Raw genomic sequence first — 18,673 nt, 5'->3', positions numbered from 1 at the left:
AACGAGTGCCCCAATCAAAGCCCTGTGCCGGTTCAGTTTAAGGACAACATATCCATGGGTGTGCGTAGATATACATCATATCCTGAGTCCACGTGTATGAGTCACATAGATGGTGTGTATATGTGAGTATACACTCACATATCTATGTCATATTCAGAGTGTGGTCGCTGACGCTGGTGAAGATCATGGAGGTGAGCCTGGCTGTCCGATTTCCAGAGCAGACATTTATTTCTTCGGTCAGAAGCTTGGCTTTCGTCAAAAGGACTGTGGAATCTCCACCCATCACCTGGCATGGCTTAGGAAAGAGATTTACTCTTGCTGCAGTTTGTGGGATCTGAAAAGTGAGGGGTTTTTTTTCCCATGATTTTATTGATTTGCTGTAAATATGGCAGGAGCCACTTATAATTATGAAAGATTATTATGCTAAAATCAAAGGCTCCTGCCTCCTAAAACAACCTTTCCATTTCTTACCTTTTTCATCATAGATAAAACTACTTCACTTCATTGGGCCTGAGTTTTCCTACATATATAATAGGGACACTAAAAGAAATGACCTCTAAACCAATCTCCTTGGTAACACAAAACACGTGAGAAAAACGATGGGCTCACGTAGCTAGGCAGTGGGCAGCCGGAAATACTGAAACCTACGATGTGGATGCAGATACTTGAGTTTCGCCACTACCGCCGGCCTCTGAATTAAATGTTGCCCATGTGATTTGTAAATGTATGTTTGTTTCAACCAATAGTTCAGCAACGGTATAGGAAATCAGATGCATGTCATTCCTGTATTGAACACCAAAGTATTAAGAGGAACTGTGGCTGCAAAAGTCATTTCTCTAAGACAGCCTAGACCCTGGTTTCTGCGGATCGACTTAGCAGTCAAGGAAACGCCTCCAGTTTATAGGGGGGAAGATAGCGACTCCTCCCCTGGCTGCTCAAGGAGAAGGAGTTCTAAGCCCAGCCCCTCCCCGCTTCCACTCAGAAAACAGGAGAGCTGTGGCGGTGTGAGCGCTCCCTTGATCCCCGCTGGTTACTGTTGATCCGACGAGACAGCTAAGGCAAAGGCGGCCCATACAAAGTTAAGACGATCCCAGCGCATCATCTCCTGGTTGTGCTCCTCTGCTCAAGCCGGAGACAGATTATTTCCGGTTCTGAATTATTCATGGACCCTTAGAGGCAATGTCAGACATCGGCGGGGCGGTCCCATAGATCCTGGCTGCTGCCAGCAGCTCCTTCGTGAAAGCACACTGATTGCAGCTCCGGCCTCAGGTGCGGGAAAGCCAGCAGCCCCGGCATTTACAGTGTCTCCTCCTTGGGTCCCCGACGCCCTTTCATTCAGAGGCTCCGCTCAGTCCCTAGGATGGACCGTTAGCTTGATGACCACTCCCCGCGGAGACACGCACTGGGCACCTTTCTGAAACCCGCGGGGGGACCCTGGCAGAGCACATGGCGGGCCTCCCCCAAGAAGTCAACAGATCCGAAGTAAAATAGCTCCTGGGGCCACCCAGCACGGCTGGGGGTTCATGGTTTCCCATGCCCGGTCTGGATTAAGTTACATTGGGCCTGAGTCCATCGTTGAGTGTATGGTAAGTGACATTCTCACTCAGTGGCTGCTTTTCATGAGATGTGGGTGTTCCGGGAAGGTTAGGGGGAGTCAGCTGCAAGCCAGTGACTGCTTGGGGGTCTTCGGGCTACTCTCACTGGTTAAACACGGGGGGAGGTGTTTCCCTCCACGGCTGTGTTCGAGTGTTGCAACGTAGATGGAAGTGTGACGTGCAGAATGGAAGGATGTAGAGGACCGAAGGCTTACCAACGAAAACCAAAAACCCCCAAATATGTCAAGTACTCCTGACACATGCGCGCCATGAAATCCCTTGCTCCCATAACCCCACCACCAAACCTGTCCTCAGGACACCTTCGGAAGGTCCCTTTCATCTTACTGTAGCTCGGGAATTCTTAACAAACACGTCCTCAGGCCTCCTCATGTTTTACAGTCCCCCATGTCCACAGACGACGAGCTGTGTCCAGCCCTGGCTGACAGCGGGCCATCTGTCCCCTGTGGGGACAGGAGCTAAACAGGTAGGGGAGGGGCTGATGTCCGCAGTTTCATTTTTTCTGGATGGCTGGTCTCCGAAATTGTAGGTTATTTTTAGTCATCGGGAGGAAGTTCCTTGCCTTGATTTGTTTGCCGTGGACTTCCACCCTCCAAGAAGAAAATCACTCTGGGAAAGAGGCATCTGTCATCCCTGAACGGTGTTGCTGGCCGCCAGCTTGGGGCAGTTCCGTTTCACGGTGCAGCGTGAGGCCGTTCTCCTGGATGTGTCAGCCGGGCACTCCGGGGTGGAAACAGACTCAGCTCCCCCCACCTGGTAAGGCAGGAGCACTGGAGTCCAAGTGACCCCAGAGGTAGACGCTGGCAAACTCATCCTTGCCTGCCCTTTCTCTAGAACCACGGACCGGGCCTCCGTCTACGACATGCTGCCAGCAGGCGCACCTTCAGAAACGAACCCTGGAATGTCCCCTCCTTTGTCCACCCTGCCACCTGTCACAGATACCTTCTGACTGGTTCCTAACAGTAAAGACAGGATTTTTCTCTCCTGCTTCTCGTGGTTGGTTTGAAAGCTCTGCTCCAGTTTGCGCCAGCTGCATCCCTCCCTATCTCCAATCGCTCAAGAACATTCCTTTTCCTGACCTTCCACTTATTGTTTGATTATCGCAATGGTTTCTTCAAGCACATGCCTAGGTGGACCTCACTACACAAAGAGTGACAACTTGACAAACTACACTGATGCCTGAATCGGCAGTAAAAATACCCCATGGTTACCCGTACTCTCTAGGAAATAATAGTTGGAGTGGAAAGGGGAAGGTTTGGAACAGTTCTATTGAAATTGAGAAGAGGTCTTGTATCCAGAGCCCTCTGCATAGCAAAAGAGTCCAAACCCAAACCTGTGGACTAAGGTCTGTCCCACTATCCCCACCACCAGCCTGAGCCCCACGCAGTTAGAAAAGGGGCCCTCGTGCGGCTTTCCGTCAAGGTCAAGAACCAGCTCCTGCCCCCATAGGACCCTCAGAAGGAGGCAGAACTTCGCAGCCGGAGGGATGTATGGACTCACGGGCCCGTCTGTTGGTCCAGGAGGGCCTGAAAGATGGTGTTACCCTGTGCATGCACGTGAGTCAGCTGCAGCCAGGCTCAGTCCCCAAGACCCACTGCTCCGCGCAGAACCGGCACCAGCTGGAAAACCTCTCCCCCTTTGCCAAGGCCATGGTCGGCCACGGCGTGAACTGTTTGAGAGTGGGGACGTGAGGCGGGTGCAGGCGTCTGCTGGCACTGGTGGGGATGGACAAGACAACAGGCTCTAGAGTAGCAAGGCCATTGGCATTGAGCACGCAGAGAAGCAGGGGCAGGGCCTGGACGGCTCCACCGTGAGGGTGGGCCAGTGTGTCACTAGGCTCCAGATGGGCACCGGCATGTGTGCCAGCCAGGCGGGCATCATGGCAGACGGCACGAGAAGGCACCTGTATGACCCCAGGAGCCATATCCTGCCACCCATGGGCCACTCAACCATCAGCCTGCAAATGGGCACCAACAGGTGTGCCAGCCAGGTGGATATGATGGCTCCTGGGACCCGGTGGCACATCTATGACACCAAGCTGGGGACTGACAGGTGTGACAACCCCTCCGTGTCTCTGCAGATGCGCTTCGCACAGGGCACCAACCAGAGTGGCCAGGTCTGTAGGCCTGGGCTGGAAGGTACATGACCCCAAGTACCGCCCACAAGGCCCAGTGGCCGACGGAGTTCCAGGGTCAGCTGGCCACTGCCCAAGCCCAGGGAAGGCCCCAGAGTACTGCCCCTACTAACAAGGGGGGGCAGGCTACAGAGGCCCCCCTCGCGGGGTGTCTCCCCACATCATCTCCCCATCTGGGATTTCGGGTTTTCCTGCATTTTCATCTTGTTTTTCTATGTGTTCAAGTGCTTCCAGCTGAGGGTCTGTGAAGGCCAGACCCAGTTGCTGTGGGGTGGGGGTCCCCACCAAGACACATCCCGGTAGCAGATTTCCCAGCAGGCCTTGGGACAAGCCGTTGAGGGGAGAAGAAACCTGAGCAAGGAGGAGACCCGGCCCCAATGGCTTGTTTTGCTCCCGCCAATCTTCCCTTTTCTCTGCTGATCAGTATGTGGTTTCTGTACCTACAGAGGTTTTAGGAAGTTTTAACAAAACAAATGGGGAATATGGCAGAGGCTGTGGAGGGGGTGCTGGGACGGCAGTCCCCTGGGAGAGAGCCAGGCCACGGTCCCCAGATACTGTAGGCACCGTGAGGGACTGGACTTCCCCAGGACCCTCCCAGGGGCCCAGTGACGGAACTGGGGCCCAGGCAGGACAACGGGCTCTGAGTGGTGGGGGCTCCGCCAGGTCCTCCTCCACCATACTTGCCCCCCACCCCACCAAGTACTGCCCAGGGACCCCCACCAGGGGGCCCACCCTGGGCCCAAGAGCCTATGTGAAATACCAGCTGAGGACCAAAGGCAACAAAAACTCTTTTAAAAAGAAAAATAAATGTGGAGGAAAAAGTAGTTATGTCCAGCAGCATATTAATAAATAAAACAATCCTATTTCTGTACTCAAAGAATCACTTTAAAATAACTAGAAATAATGTATTATGACATACAAGAATTATTCTAATAATAAGAATTATTGTGAAAAAAACTTTTTCTTCATTTAAAATTATGACAATTTTTTGTTTCAAAGAGTTCTCCAGGCATGAAATTCTCTTATGAAGGGCATGTATCAAAATATATAAAATTCTAAGTTCAAAAAAGTTTCAGGAATTGTTTTTCCTTGATAGGACATGAGAGAATTCATAGATTTTTAAAATAATGTTTACTGAATTTATCGGGGTGACAGTGGTTAATAACATTATATAAGTTTCAGGAGTACAGTTCTAAAGCACATCACATGTACATTGTATTGTGTGTGAAACCCCCCCAAGTCAAGTCTCCTTTCTTTACTGTTCAACCCCCCTTTGCCCTCTCCTACCTTCCCCGCCCCCCTTCCCTCTGGTAATCACCATACTGTTGTCTGCATCTATGAGGTTGTTATTTTGTTTAACAGGAGTTGTAAACAAACAGTTCCTAAGCATCACTGATCACCACGTATAAAAAAGCAAAAGCATGAAACCATATCCTGTCCAACCTCTCCGGACCACGGGCCATGCCTGCCCCTTGTCTCCACCCCTCATCTCGGCTCCATGTCGGGCGCATCCAACCTTGTCTCTCGGGCACCACTGCGTCTAATTGACCCTTGGATATCCTGGGCTTATCGCGTTGCCCCCTATTTGACACTTCGATGTTTTCAAAGGAATGGAATTCCTCTTTGAACCCAGTTTTTCCCTTCTTTCCCACCTATTCATTCTGCCCTTGTCCTTCCTGTGAAGTTCGAGCCCTCGGTAATTCCCTGAGCTTCCAATTAGCGCGTCTCGCTGGAGCTCTCTTCTTCCTCGCCCCAGACGGGAAGCTGGTGTCAGCCGCTTCAAATACAGGTCCGCACCCACTTCCCAATTTTCGTCTCCTTTGTCCGTTTGTGAAATCCGTCTCGCAGTTCCTGAAATTCTCTACCATCTTCTCTGTCCTCGGGCTGCCAAATTCTGCCGGAGGATGCCACAAAATGAGACCAAATACACTCCCGAGCCAGACTGTCTGAGTGAATCACACGGCTGCTGGGAAACCCCTTCCTCCCCCTATGGCCAGCCCACGCGCCCAGTGCTGCGGTCAAGGGCATGGGCTCGGGAGCCAGGGAGTCTCAGGTGTGAGTCACCGGCCCGCCTCCCACTGGGGGCCCAGCACAAGTAATGTTCTCTAAAGATCCCGTTTTCTACGTTAAAATAAGGGAGCGTTCACAGCACACACTGCACTGAGCTGCTGGGGAGACGGAATGAGCTCACGGAAACCAGCAAGCACAGTTCCTGGAAAAGAGAGTCCCCTGAGTAATCAGTGTTATCTTTTTCCTGATTACTGCAACCAGGACCAAACAGGCAGAGGGGCTCCTTCGAGTGTTGATTCTTTCTGGCCTTTTTGTTTCTCTCTTTGTAGAGTGGACGAAGGACACATTCTTTCCTGCAACGATCTCTCCTTCCACCTGCGCTCTTGACTTCCGTCTCTCCTGAACTTCCTAGTTTCCATGGTCAGTCTTCTCTATGCTGCGGAGTCCCTTCCTCTCTGGGTCACAAACACGCCCGATTTCTGCATCCCCTCTTTGCGATGCCTCTGTTTCAAGTTTCCACACCAGTAAAGTAAGGTCTCCTTACTTCACTGCAATAATTATGGAAATGGAGCATATCATTTTTTTTAAGATTTCATTTTACTTTTTAGAGAGAGGTCAAGGGAGGGAGAAAGAGAGGGAGAGAAACACCGATCAGTTGCCTCTGGCACACTCCCTGATCTGAGACCAAACCCACCACCAGGCACAGGCCCCAACTGGAAAGTGAACAGGTGACGTTTTGCCTGGCGGGATGATGCCCAACCACCTGAACCCCACCGTTTAGAGCTAGAGCTTGTCTCGATGCCTCTACTTTCTCAGAATTCATTCACTCCTCAAATGTATCCCTTGCAACCGGGATTCAACAGGAACCTGCTCCAGTGAGTAGGTCTGCTGAATATCACACGGAAATTATTCTCTCCAAACCACTATGGGCCTCTCAGTCACCAGCCACGCCTTCTCTCTTGAGATCTCTCCGCTTTGGCTTCCAGATCTGGGTGTCAGCATCCTCCACCTGTTCTTCCCAAACCTTCCTTGGTTGTCTCCCAGCCTGGCTCCTCTTCCTCTCTCAACCTGCCGACGGCAGCCTCTCTCGTCAAAGACGTGTTCTGTGTTTAGCCTTCTCTGCTCTCTGCTCATTGATTTCAATCATCCTGAAATGTTTGACTCTCCTTGCTATGAGGATGGTTCCTGCATCTGAATCCCTAATTGTGGCTGCAGTCCTCGATTCCAAGCTCAGCGTTTAGCTTGCAGTGTGCTATTTCCCCACTTTCATTTATCTGCAGCCTTTTAAATTAAATCAGCACAGTCAGCCCTGGCCTGCCTATTACCTTTCCAATGATTTTTCTATTTCTGTGGAAGCGCCACAACAGCCCCGCTGAGATCGAGAAGGCATATTCAATGTCCTTCTGTCCGAATGACCCCCAAATGAAATATCTGTAAGGTCTACAAACCACCATATGTTTCTCATGTCTACACCTCCCTGCGCTCAGAAGTCTGTTATTCTGCTTTAGGCTTTTATTTCCATCCTTTGTGGGACCATTACAATAACCCCTTAGTTGGTTTTCCTGCTTCTAATTTGCTTCCATGTCATTCTGCATATTTTGCTGATCATGTGACCGGCCATCTTGAAAACCTTCAGGGACTGAAGTCCAAACTCCTATTCCTGTCCCCAGATTCTCTATCCACCTTCCCTTTCCGTCTGTCCATCTCCACACTCAGTGTAGACGGCGAATCATCTCCACAGAGCCTGCTCAGTTGCTTCCCAAAGCGCTTGCCCACGCCTGATGGTCTCCGCTGCTTTCTCTCGGAGTCTGTCTCCTTCCGAACTTCCCCTTCATCCCCTGCGACGGGCGAAATTCTACGGGTTCTTCCAGATGCTGCTCAAATATAACTCTCCCAAAGCCTTCTCTGGTTCTCTCAGCTGTTTCTCTTGTATGTTCAAAATAATGTAAACTTCTTATAATGTTGTTTGCCTGTCTTAACTAGTGCTCGTCTTCACCAGTTTATCAAAACAGAGATTTCTTTGCATTTATCTTTGTGTGTCTCATGCCATATGTGTTCTGAGGAACAGTAATACATTGCACTGACGCAATGAACTTCTGTACAGGAATACGGTCAGAGATAAATAGAAGCCCAAGACGTGGAGAATCCAAAAATGTCATGAATGCGATTTGCATGTGGCCTTGCTTTTGAAACATGTTTAACCATTTGTTTACAGATAGGCATTCGCTCTGAAAGGAATTGTAAATTCTCACTAATTCTATCAAGTTAATATTTTAAACTGCCCTCAAAATTGATTCCAGTAACCTTCAGATACAACCCACTGCAGCACCCCCCACCCGCGACCTGCCCTGACTTTGTCAACACAAGCAGTGTGCTCTACAGCTCGGTTGTAATCTCTGAAACTCGACTCTCTCCTTCCTGCCTTTGGACCCAGGGAGCTATCCGAGGCACTGGCTCCCGTTTTGTTGCTTGTGATCTGCCCCTTCCTGGCTTCGCATCCTTCACTCTCTAGCTTTGACCCCCTGGTTTTCCACGCCAGACACTTTCTTGCATTTCTTACATTCGGTGCATCGCTCCCCCTCTGTGTCCCCACAGCAGAACTGCACCACCCCGAATGCCGTCTCCACACCACTCAGGTCCGAGCCTCCCGACAAGCCCGGACACGTGCACAGGCCGCTGTCACCGCCATTCAGGGCCTTCCCTTCCGCTACGCCCCACGCTATTGCTCAAGCGTGATTTCCCCCGGAGAAAACTTTCCTCATCAAACACGCCACAGGCCTGCGGGCTGGTCAGACACCCACCTGCTGCCCGTGTTTCAATAGTAACCTGTGCCCACGTTGCCTGTGTTTCTTCAGTAAATATGTCCTGGGCCTGTGTCCTTGGACTTGGCCAGATGATCGGTGTACAGGAGTGGACAAAGCAGAAGGACTTCCTGCCTGCTGAAACCCAGAGTCTAGGGAGGGAAACATCGAACGCGTAAGGGAAGTCACGGGCAATGTAAGATCGAGCTATAATAGGCAATGGGGCAAAAAGCAGAGTGAGGGACTCTCCTATTTCAAATGAGGATGTAAAACATTTTTGTGACAATTCAACGTCTGTGCCACAACCTAAGATTCTAGGACAGAGAGGTCTTCTCTTAGGAGCTAGAATTCAATGTTAAGTACAATTCTACATACAAGTAAATGCCCACATTTAAATTATTTATGTACATATTGAACACATATAAATGTATGTATTCAATGCATTTTTATTGAAAATTAAAATTATTTTTATGTTTTTTGCAATGAAAAATAATTCTTGGATAGAGTTATTTACTTTGGGGAGAGTCAAACAGATTACTAGTTTTTGCCATGAATAATGCATACTTTTTGCCCAAATGTTTGAAGGAAAAGTAAGGATGTGCATTGTACCTGGGTATAATGATTACATACCACGGGTATAATAGTGGGTATAATAATCCCAGGTACGATGCGCACAAAAATGTGGGTGCTCATTATACACGGCAAAATACTGTAAACTCCTGAGATGAAGGATTTGCTAATTCCTAAGACTTAATTCACATGCCAAAGGTTAACCAGCAACCAATAAAATACTGACTCCTGTAGTGGGTAGTCCCTACATTGTCTCCGAAGACTCCTCCTAGCTGGTGTCTGTGCTCTCATGCCGTCCCACCCACAGGCATGTGGGCCCCATCCAGTGACTTCTGTCTAATGAAAGGACCAGGCAGAGGGGGTAGGAGGACGCGTCCAGCATGAGGTCACACGGGGCCTTCCAGCCTCGTTCCACCAGCCTCTTCTTCCCTGTTCTCTGTCTCTCTCCCACTTCCCTCTCCCTCTCCCCCCACCGTGGTGCGAGGTGCCCTGGCGACAGGCCCGCCTGGCGAGGCACCCAGGGCAGGCTCAGCTGCAGCCAATGGGGAAAGGACATGTCAGTTCAACGGCGAGCGAGGGTTGGACGGTCCAAGCAAGCGTCCGAGCGAGGGTCCGAGCCCCGCCAACCAGCAGGAGCACGCTCAGAAGCAGCCCTTCCCGTGTCAGCCTTCGGATGGGGCCACCTCTCCGGGCTCGGCAGTGGTCCTGAGAGACGCCCTGAGACAGAGGCACCCCGCTGAGCTGCACCCAGATTCCTGAGGTGCAGACACCAAGATCGTAAATGGTCTTTGTTTAAAGTGACTCGGTTTCGGGGTGCTCATTATACACAACAAATACCTTTCCCGTCACGTGCTCTATGGCGCCTGTCTGAACGCTTGTTGGGCGAAAGGATTAAATAAACGGCCGGGATCTTCTGCTGTTGCCGTTCAATTCTAGTTTCTTTTCTTTTCCTTGGAAACGCATACTTGCTGATATAAATGAGGTCCCCAGATCACTCAGTATTAAATGTAATCATTAAAACATCCAGAGGCCAGATCTAGACATCATTTAGAAGTACATTTCATCACTTACTATAACGGCAGAACTTCTAATCACTTCACGAGTGACACTGCTGTTCGTGGATGTGTTTGGAATCCATCAAAAATCAAATCCCGGGTCTGCTGTCTACTAATTATAAGACTGCGGTGAGTGACTTAACTTCACTAAACTCTCCGAGTTTCCAAATATGTCAAAAGAAAAAAGGTGTTATGCACCTGAGAAGGTTTTTATATAGATTAAATCTGATCATGTGTTTGACCAATCAGAAGCAAAAATGTAGCTATTATAATTTGATCCAACAAGACATCATGAAAAGAATTGCTTTTCAAAACCCCGCAACCTAGATTGAATGTTTCAACTTATCTCGTGCTCTGAAGTGTGTTTGACCCAGGCTGCATTAACTCCATTTGAAAAAAAATTATAACCAAAGAATCTCTAGCTTGGGTTACAACTCAGAGGGTGAATTGTCAAGAAACATTTTTAAATCATTCATTTTGAGGGTGTTGTTTGCTTACGGTCCTTGAAGCTTTACGAAATGGAAAAACGGATTTCTTTGTGTCCAGCTTGCAGAAATGCCAAAGAACACAGGAGTGTCATTAATTTTACCAGCTGGAGTGTCCTTATCCATCAAGTTCTTTCCTTAAAGGGTCATTCTGAAATTGCGATTCAATTTGAAAATGCCAAGTACCCCTATTTAACTCTTCCGTTATTCCTCCCTGTATCCTACATCATCCCCAAACACATTACAGAGTTAAAAAGGGGGTTCGCTCTTGGAATAGGGCCCGTTATTTCTCAACTGTGACCTGGAGGGGAAAATCCTTCTTGAAAAGTAAATATGCTCTTCTCCGAGTCCAGTCCTGCACCCCAAGAACAGGATGCAGCGTGGCTCAATGTGGAAATCTCTAGCACGCCAGGAAAGGAGACCTCCCCACTGATGTCACCTCCTGCATAACAGCACAAAGACACTAAGCATTTTAAAATCATCCTCCTAAAACTGGAAATGTGGAATAACCTCCGTAAAACTCTTTGGTTTAGTTGAACTGAGGACATTTCCAATACAGATAAATAATAATGGAGGATGGCCCGTTTTCTTTGAAACAGTTTCCTACCCAAAAACTAACACAGAAAAAATGGCTAGAAGGAAAACAATTTTCTTTTTTGCTTTCAGACACATAGTAGTTTTTCCAAACTGAGTCAATACACAATTGAAATGTATTATTTGTTGATATAATTTATCTGAAAAAAATTCAGAAATTTGACCTCAACACAGGAGAGTACTTTTTCCTTTTGCAATTCTATGAACTATGTACATAATCATAATCTTATGCTTACCTAGCAATAATGACTTTCCTGTTTGCCTGGATTATGTTAAACTATTTCTTTAGCTACGCATTCTAGAACTAATTAACTACAGGCCAGTTTTATGTCTTAATGGAGAACACTCTTTTTTACCTCTTACAGTTGGTGAGTTTCTAACTATTTTTAATATTATATTTAAACATTTAGTGCAGTGTTTCTTAATGTATAGTTCTACCCTATGGTCACAAACTAATTTTTAAAGGTACAAACTCTTGTTTCGTTCTTTCTGTTGGTCTTCAGTTTCCCACTGACTTGAGGGCAGTACTAGAAACTTGTTAAATGATTGAACAGAGGTTATTATATTTTGTCATTCACAAAATTAGGGAGTAGAATTCACTTAGCATTGCAATGTGGTGTTCACCCGCCCCTAAGTAGTTAACCACTTTACAAAGTCCATTGTGTACATACATGAACGCAAATTGTTGGACTTCTAATGAGTTTTAGAGAGAACACTTTTACAAAGACATCATAATTGCTATCTTGCACTGGTAGTAGTATCCATTAGTGCATATTTTTTTACAGTGATTAGTATATTTTTAAAATCACCAATAGTGATGTTAAATTTGGACATGCAAATTCATGCATTGTTATCATGTTGTGCCTTTCAATAGTTTTGTTATCACAGATCATTTTTCTACAGGTAATTGATAACACACAGACACACACACCTGGAGGCACACAAAAAAGCCGGAGAAAGTCTCCACATCAAGTTTCCCACACTGGGGTCCAGGGACTTCTTGAGCTCCGTGCTGTATTCTGCAGGGTTCTGTGACAGGTTCTCAATTCCGTGTTCTTCCTTGCAAAGCTAAGCTTAGCAGGAGTTAAATCCAATCCTGTTCTGCATCATCCCGTGGCCACCTTTTATCCTAGTTTGGATCCAGGATTTTACGGCTTGCATGTACCTTAGTTTTGATTGTCTATTGTGTTTGCTCTCAGGGAGGGTCAGATGAAGTCAAGGAATAATAGAAACAAACGCTTTACAAAGTGACCAGAGAATGAACACATCATATGGCTACAGATCTGAAAAAAAAAATAGGTTCACAACTTCAGCGAAGTCCCATGTGACCGTGTACAGAAGGCGACCGCACAAACCACAGCCCCTGCGTCCTGACCGGGTCAGCTGACCGCAGTCACCAGCAGCTGTGCGTGTCGTGGAGAGTGCGCGAAATAACTGCCCCGACCTGGAGGCAGATTCAGGCTTATGTCACATTCTCAAAATTAAGACATGGAGTCCATAGCAAATGAAAACTCAAGGATGCCAATATCTCTTTATTCAATTAAACCAACCCAACCTCAGCGGTTTAAACTCAAGAAAGCAGGTGTGTACACCACTGACTGTTATCAATTTAAATTTTATTTGTACCTATTTTTGGCTTCTTAGTTATATAAGAGTAAAATGGATAATAAGTTTATTTCTAATCTTTATACATATGTATTGCACATTTATATGTTATATTACAAAAGTCAAAGTAAAAAATGTTATCCACAACTGTTATTATTTTTTATTACTATTGTCATCTCCTTTGCAAATGGAATCCATTTGATGACTCTAACCTAAAAAAAATACAAAACCTTCTCTAGGCTGGTGATAAACAGAAGCTAGGGTAAGTTATACACTTACCAGAAGAACTGACACATACGCTGAAACTTCCGCAGTTCCTGCATCTGTGAAATTCAGCCTGATACTTTGTTCTGTGCCCTTTCAAGTTCAAAGGCTGCTCATAGCCCATTAACTTAATGAATGTGAAACAGCAAAACCATATCATTTGTAACCCACTGCTCCGGGGACTTTGCAAAACCATTCATCCCTCCTCAGGAGCTGCCTTGATAGGGGTCAAAGGCCCAGAATCGGGCCCAGTAGGAATAGAGGTAGCAACAGAAGAAACAATTAATTCTCATTAGTGTATGATGTTAGTAGAAGACTCTTGAAAAACGGATGGTAAGTCTACTTTAACAAAAATAAATTTTTTAATCTCTTTGAGGTTTTCCAAGGTAGAATAGCACACAGTCTAAGGTGAAAAACCCTAGGCTGCATAAAGAGTGATTTGGTCGGCACGAACTGATACGCATAATTATCTCCAGCAAATGAATTGGAGGTTTGGGGTTGCAGCAGAATCCACCAGCAACCAGACAATAGGTTGCAAAGAAGCAAGCAAACGGAGTAACTGCGTCCAGGGCCACAGCCAAACATGAGAACCAAATCCCATTCACTGAGTCTGGTTATAAAGGTTCACAGCGTGTGCGAGGGTGTAATGACGCCCATACAAGGGCTTGCAGATGAGCATGTCGACGCCACCAGCCCATTCAGCCACCCCACCGCGGCCGTCTGGAAAGTGAGTGTTTGTGTCTCTGCTGTGGCTGTCTGTTCTTTCTTTGGGGGGCACATGGCTCAGTCCCAGGTCACGCCCTGCAGATCCTGAGCGCTCCGAGCAGGAGGAATCTCCCACGGGCCTCCCCGCCAGACAGAGCATTTGCCTGTCCGCTGGGGGAAATACTTCCCAACGCGCTAGCGGCGAGCTTACAGACGGCGGCTGGCCTTGCGTGCGCGCGATCTTTGTGCGAGATGCCTGAGGTTACACTGTTGCGGAACAAAAATAGCTTGCAGGGTTGAAAGACAGTTACAACCCGTGGTGTTGTTACATTCACTGGCTGTAATATACATTTCAATGAATGTTAAAAGGAGAATGCAAGTGCGACGGCGACACAAATATTTAAATAGTCAGGTATCGTGCTCTGAGCTCCATTTCCCTTTAAAATGGAAAATATGAAGGGGCATTCTGAGCACGTGCCTGTCTGAGTTTATACACACTTCTGTTCTGTTGTCGGTGTCTTTTGCCGTGCGGAGGCCTTTTAGTCTGATTACAGCCCCTTCATGCACTTCTCCTTTACTTCCCGTGCCTTTGGAGTGCAATTCATGGGACGTTCTCTACGGCCAAGGTCCCTCAGTTTGGTACCCATGTTTTCTTCCGTGTAATGCATTGTTTCAGATGTTGTACTTAGGTCTTTGGTCTCTTCTGAGCTAATGCGTGCACCCGGGGACAAACCATAGTCTAGTTTTATTCTTTTGTGTGTGGCCTTTCACTTCTCCCAGCGCCGTTTAATGACGAGGCTTTGTTTTCTCTGTCGTGTGTTTTTGGCTCCTCTGTCAAAAACTACTTGTCCCTGTGCATATGGTTTCACTTCTGGGTTTTCAGTTCCGTCCCGTTGGTCTGGGTGTCTGTTTGTTCGTGGGGAAAGCTGTGAGGGAAAGGGGACCCTCATCCGATGCTGGTGGGGGTGGGAACTGGCGCAGCCACTGTGGGAAGTAGTCCGGCGGTTCCTCACAAAAATTAAGAATAAAGCTACCACGTGACCCAGCACTCTCTCTCCTGGGTATGTACCCCCCAAAACTCGAAAACACTTACTCACAAAGGTGTGTAAACCCCTAGCTCACTGCAGCATTCAGTGCACAAGACGTGGAGACCACCAAAGCGTGTGATCATGTGGTCGCACACCTGAGACGAACACGACCTTGTATGTCAACTGTAACTTAAAAACAGTTGAGAAACCATGAGTAGGTGAAATTATTGGGTTCCTTTCAATAACCTTAGACACTGAAATAAAAAAGCAGCAGCAGGAGGTAAGTGAAAAGATATGTGAACACCCTATGAGCCAAACTTTTCCAAGTAAAATGTTTCCATTATCTAGCATAAAAAAGCGACCACTTTTTTTCTACAAAGGTTGTATTTTGAAAAAGAAATGTGGGGAAGGGTGACTTTCAGTTTAGCCTGTTGTTCTGTCGTTGCTGTGCCCAAGCCTGTGTGGATGAAGTCCTTGAACAGAGTGACAGGCGTGACCAGGTACCTGCCGAGGGTCTCACACTCACCAGCCCATCATTAGAAGACTCAGGGGAAGGCGGACACCCCGGTCACCTCCCCAAGCCTCTGCAGGCACTCTGGTGCAGGGAGGAGGGGCAGGCCCAGCATGTCTCCTGTTTGGCACACCTGTGTGGTCTATGTAGGAAAATTCACTTGCGGAATCCTTTGTGATGGGCAATAACAGTCCCATTCCGGGTGGAATCTCCTCCTTGTCCAGCAGGGACATAGGAAAGAGAAAGCTTGAAGTAGCAAGGAACTGCAAACTTTGTGATTAAATCAGTTACACATTAGAGAAAAAATATGTTGTCCTAAGTGTGCTTCATTTCACTACCCACAGTGCATGTAATGGCAAATTTAAGAACTGGGGAGAAGGATTAGGTTAAACCATATGAAATTGACTGTATTCAACATTTATATCTTTCAAAAATGGCAATTTCTTATGGTCCTAACGAATATGTAGTAAAATGTCACTGCATTTCATGTTTTTCATAGTAAATGATGTCCATGCCAAGCCTGATGTTTCTGACACTGGTAATGAATATTTAATGTTCACTGCTCTGCATATGCTCATAAGCAATCTTCCCAGTAACATCTATTGTGTTTAATCGCTAAGCACCATGCTTGGTTTTACAAAGATGAGATTGGCGTGAATGTAGATAATCTAATGCATATAGAGACTAGTCTTTGTTCTGTATCACACCACAAAGGCACTGAACGCACCTGTAAATCTAAGTGAAAAAAGACAAATCCATTTAAAATGGTAATATGGTACAAGAAATCAATCCGAATATTAAGAAAAACAACTGTGCGTCCTATAGGCTACAGTGGTCAGTGGGTCATCAGGATTTTTGCTCTTTTCCTCTGGTGCTTATGGGTTACTATTCTTGCTTTTATGTTACTATAGGCACCTAGTAATAAGCAGCATGTTATTCATACTGTATCTATCCTCATATGCAATAATTGATAAAGTATGTTATTATTTCTTTCAAAATTAATGGCCATTTAAAATTTTCTCCTCTTTGCACCTCTGCAAAAGATTTACATTGCCATGCCTCCCCGGCTGGTGTGGCTCAGTGGACTGAGTGCCGGCCTGTGAACCAAAGGGTCACTGGTTCAATTCCCAGTCAGGGCACATGGCTGGGTTGTGGGCCAGGTCCCCAGCTGGGGGTACCAAGAGGCAACTACACATTGATGTTTCTCTCCCTCTCTTTCTGTTTCTCTTCCCCTCTCTCAAAGACAAATAAATAAATCTTAAAAAAAAATTGTCATGCTTAACCCCAAGAAGAAGGAGCTGCACATTTTGCATACTAAATTACTGAATCATGGGGTGGATTACCAGCAAATTTTAAACCTCCAGCTAACTCCTTCTAAACCCACACAGCAGGCTTCTGGCCAGAATGGAGGCATAGGTAGACACACTTCACCTCCTCGGGCAACCACAAGAATTACAGCTAACCTCAAAACCAAAAAACACCCGGAACTGCCAGGAAACTGAACTGTGTGGAAGTCTGACCACCAAGGATTTAAAGGAGCCACATTCATCCAGACTGGTGGGAGGGGCAGAGTCACAGAGCTGGGGTGGAGAGGATGCGGTGTGGCGTGGAAAGGCGGCAGCTGTGGCTGCAGCAGAATGGTGGTCCCACAGTCACATGTGGTGGATAAAAACTGGGAGGGATACCATGGGAGTGAGTGGCCCTGGCCCCAGACCAGACCACATAGCCCAGGGCTCCAGTGCCAGGAAGATAAAGCCTTGTAACTTCTGGCTACAAAATCCAGTGGGGGGTTCAGTGGTGGGAGAAACTGCTGGTTTCTCAGGAGAGTCCACTTAAAGGGCCCACACAGACTTAGAATTTATGCAAACCCACCCCCTCTGGGAATCACCCCCAGGGTGACAGCTAGAAGGGTGCCAGTCACTTACAGGGAGTGGGTGACGGGACTAGAAATGGGGCGAGTGTCAGGCAAACCTCCAGAAGGCAGGCAGCAGCTCTGTCCCCTTTCTGGCCCCTCCACCACACACAGCCACAAAGTGGGGAAGCAGGTCGCCCTGCCCTGGCAAATACCTAAGGCTCCACCCCATATAATGTAACAGGTGAGCAAAGCGGGTCTACCTAATGCACAGAAACAAACACAGGGGGGCTGTCAAATTGAAGAGACAAAGAAATGTGGCCCAAATGAAGGAACAGAAAACCCCAGAAAAAAGACCAAATGAAACAGGGATAGCCAACCCATCAGATGCAGAGTCCGAAACACTGGTAATCAGGATGCTCAAGGAACTCACTGAGTACGGCAAAAGCGTAAGGGAAGAAATGAAGGTTACACTAAGTGGAACATAGAAAAATCCACAGGGAACCAACAGTGAAGGGAAGGAAGCTGGGACTCAAATCAATGAGGTGGAACATCAAATATCAATGATTTGGAACATAAGGAAGAAATAAACATTCAACCAAAATGGAATGAAGAAACAAGAATTTAAAAAGACAAGAGTATAAGTAGACTCTGGGACATCTCCATACATGCCAACATCTGAATCATAGGGGTGGCAGAAGGAGAAGAGGAAGACCAGGAAATTGAAAATTTATTTGAAAAAATAATACAAGAAAACTTTCCTAATCTGGCAAAGGAAATAGAAATACAAGTCCAGGAAGCACAGAGAGTCCCAAAGAAGTTGGACCCAAGGAGGAACACACCAAGGCACATCATGATCACATTACCCAAGGTTAAAAATAAGGAGAGAATCTGAAAAACAGCAAGAAAAAAGCAGAGAGTTACCTACAATGGAGTTCCCATCAGACTGTCAGCTGATTTCTCAAAAGAAACTTTGCAGGCAAGACGGGACTGGCAAGAAATATTCAAAGTGATGAACAGCCAGGACTACAACCTAGATGACTCTATCCAGCAAAGCTATCATTTAGAATGGAAGGGCAGATAAAGTGCTTCCAAGACAAGGTAAAGCTAAAGGAATTCATCATCACCAAGCCATTATTACATGACATGTTAAAAGGACTTATTTAAGAAAAAGAAGATCAAAACTATGAACATTAAAATGACAACAGATACATAACTATCAATGACTGAAACTAAAAAAAAAAAAAAAAAAAAAAAAAAAAAAAAAAAACTAAGCAAGCAACCAGAACAGGAATACAATCATAGGTATGGAGACAATTTGAAGGGTTATCAACTGGGAGGGGGAAGAGAGAAAGTGGGGGGCGGGGGATGTACAGGGACTAAGAAGCAGAAATGGTAGGTATGAAATAGACAGGAGGAGGTTAAGAACAGCATAGGAAATGGAGA

The 18,673-nt window shown here is 46.7% G+C and overlaps 1 protein-coding gene and 1 pseudogene across 1 annotated transcript in view; both read left to right on the top strand.

The window, feature by feature from the left end:
• Positions 1-18,673, top strand: part of OLFM3 (olfactomedin 3) — a 153,582-nt gene that overhangs the window by 70,169 nt on the left and 64,740 nt on the right. The gene's annotated exons all lie outside the window — the stretch shown is intronic.
• LOC114489079 lies at positions 1,865-3,985 on the top strand (annotated as a pseudogene).

The sequence above is a fragment of the Phyllostomus discolor genome, chromosome 14 (assembly GCF_004126475.2).
Source record: "Phyllostomus discolor isolate MPI-MPIP mPhyDis1 chromosome 14, mPhyDis1.pri.v3, whole genome shotgun sequence".
Lineage (NCBI taxonomy): Eukaryota > Metazoa > Chordata > Mammalia > Chiroptera > Phyllostomidae > Phyllostomus > Phyllostomus discolor.
The sequence above is the reverse complement of the archived record's forward strand: the minus strand, read 5'-3'. Positions and strand labels throughout refer to the sequence as shown.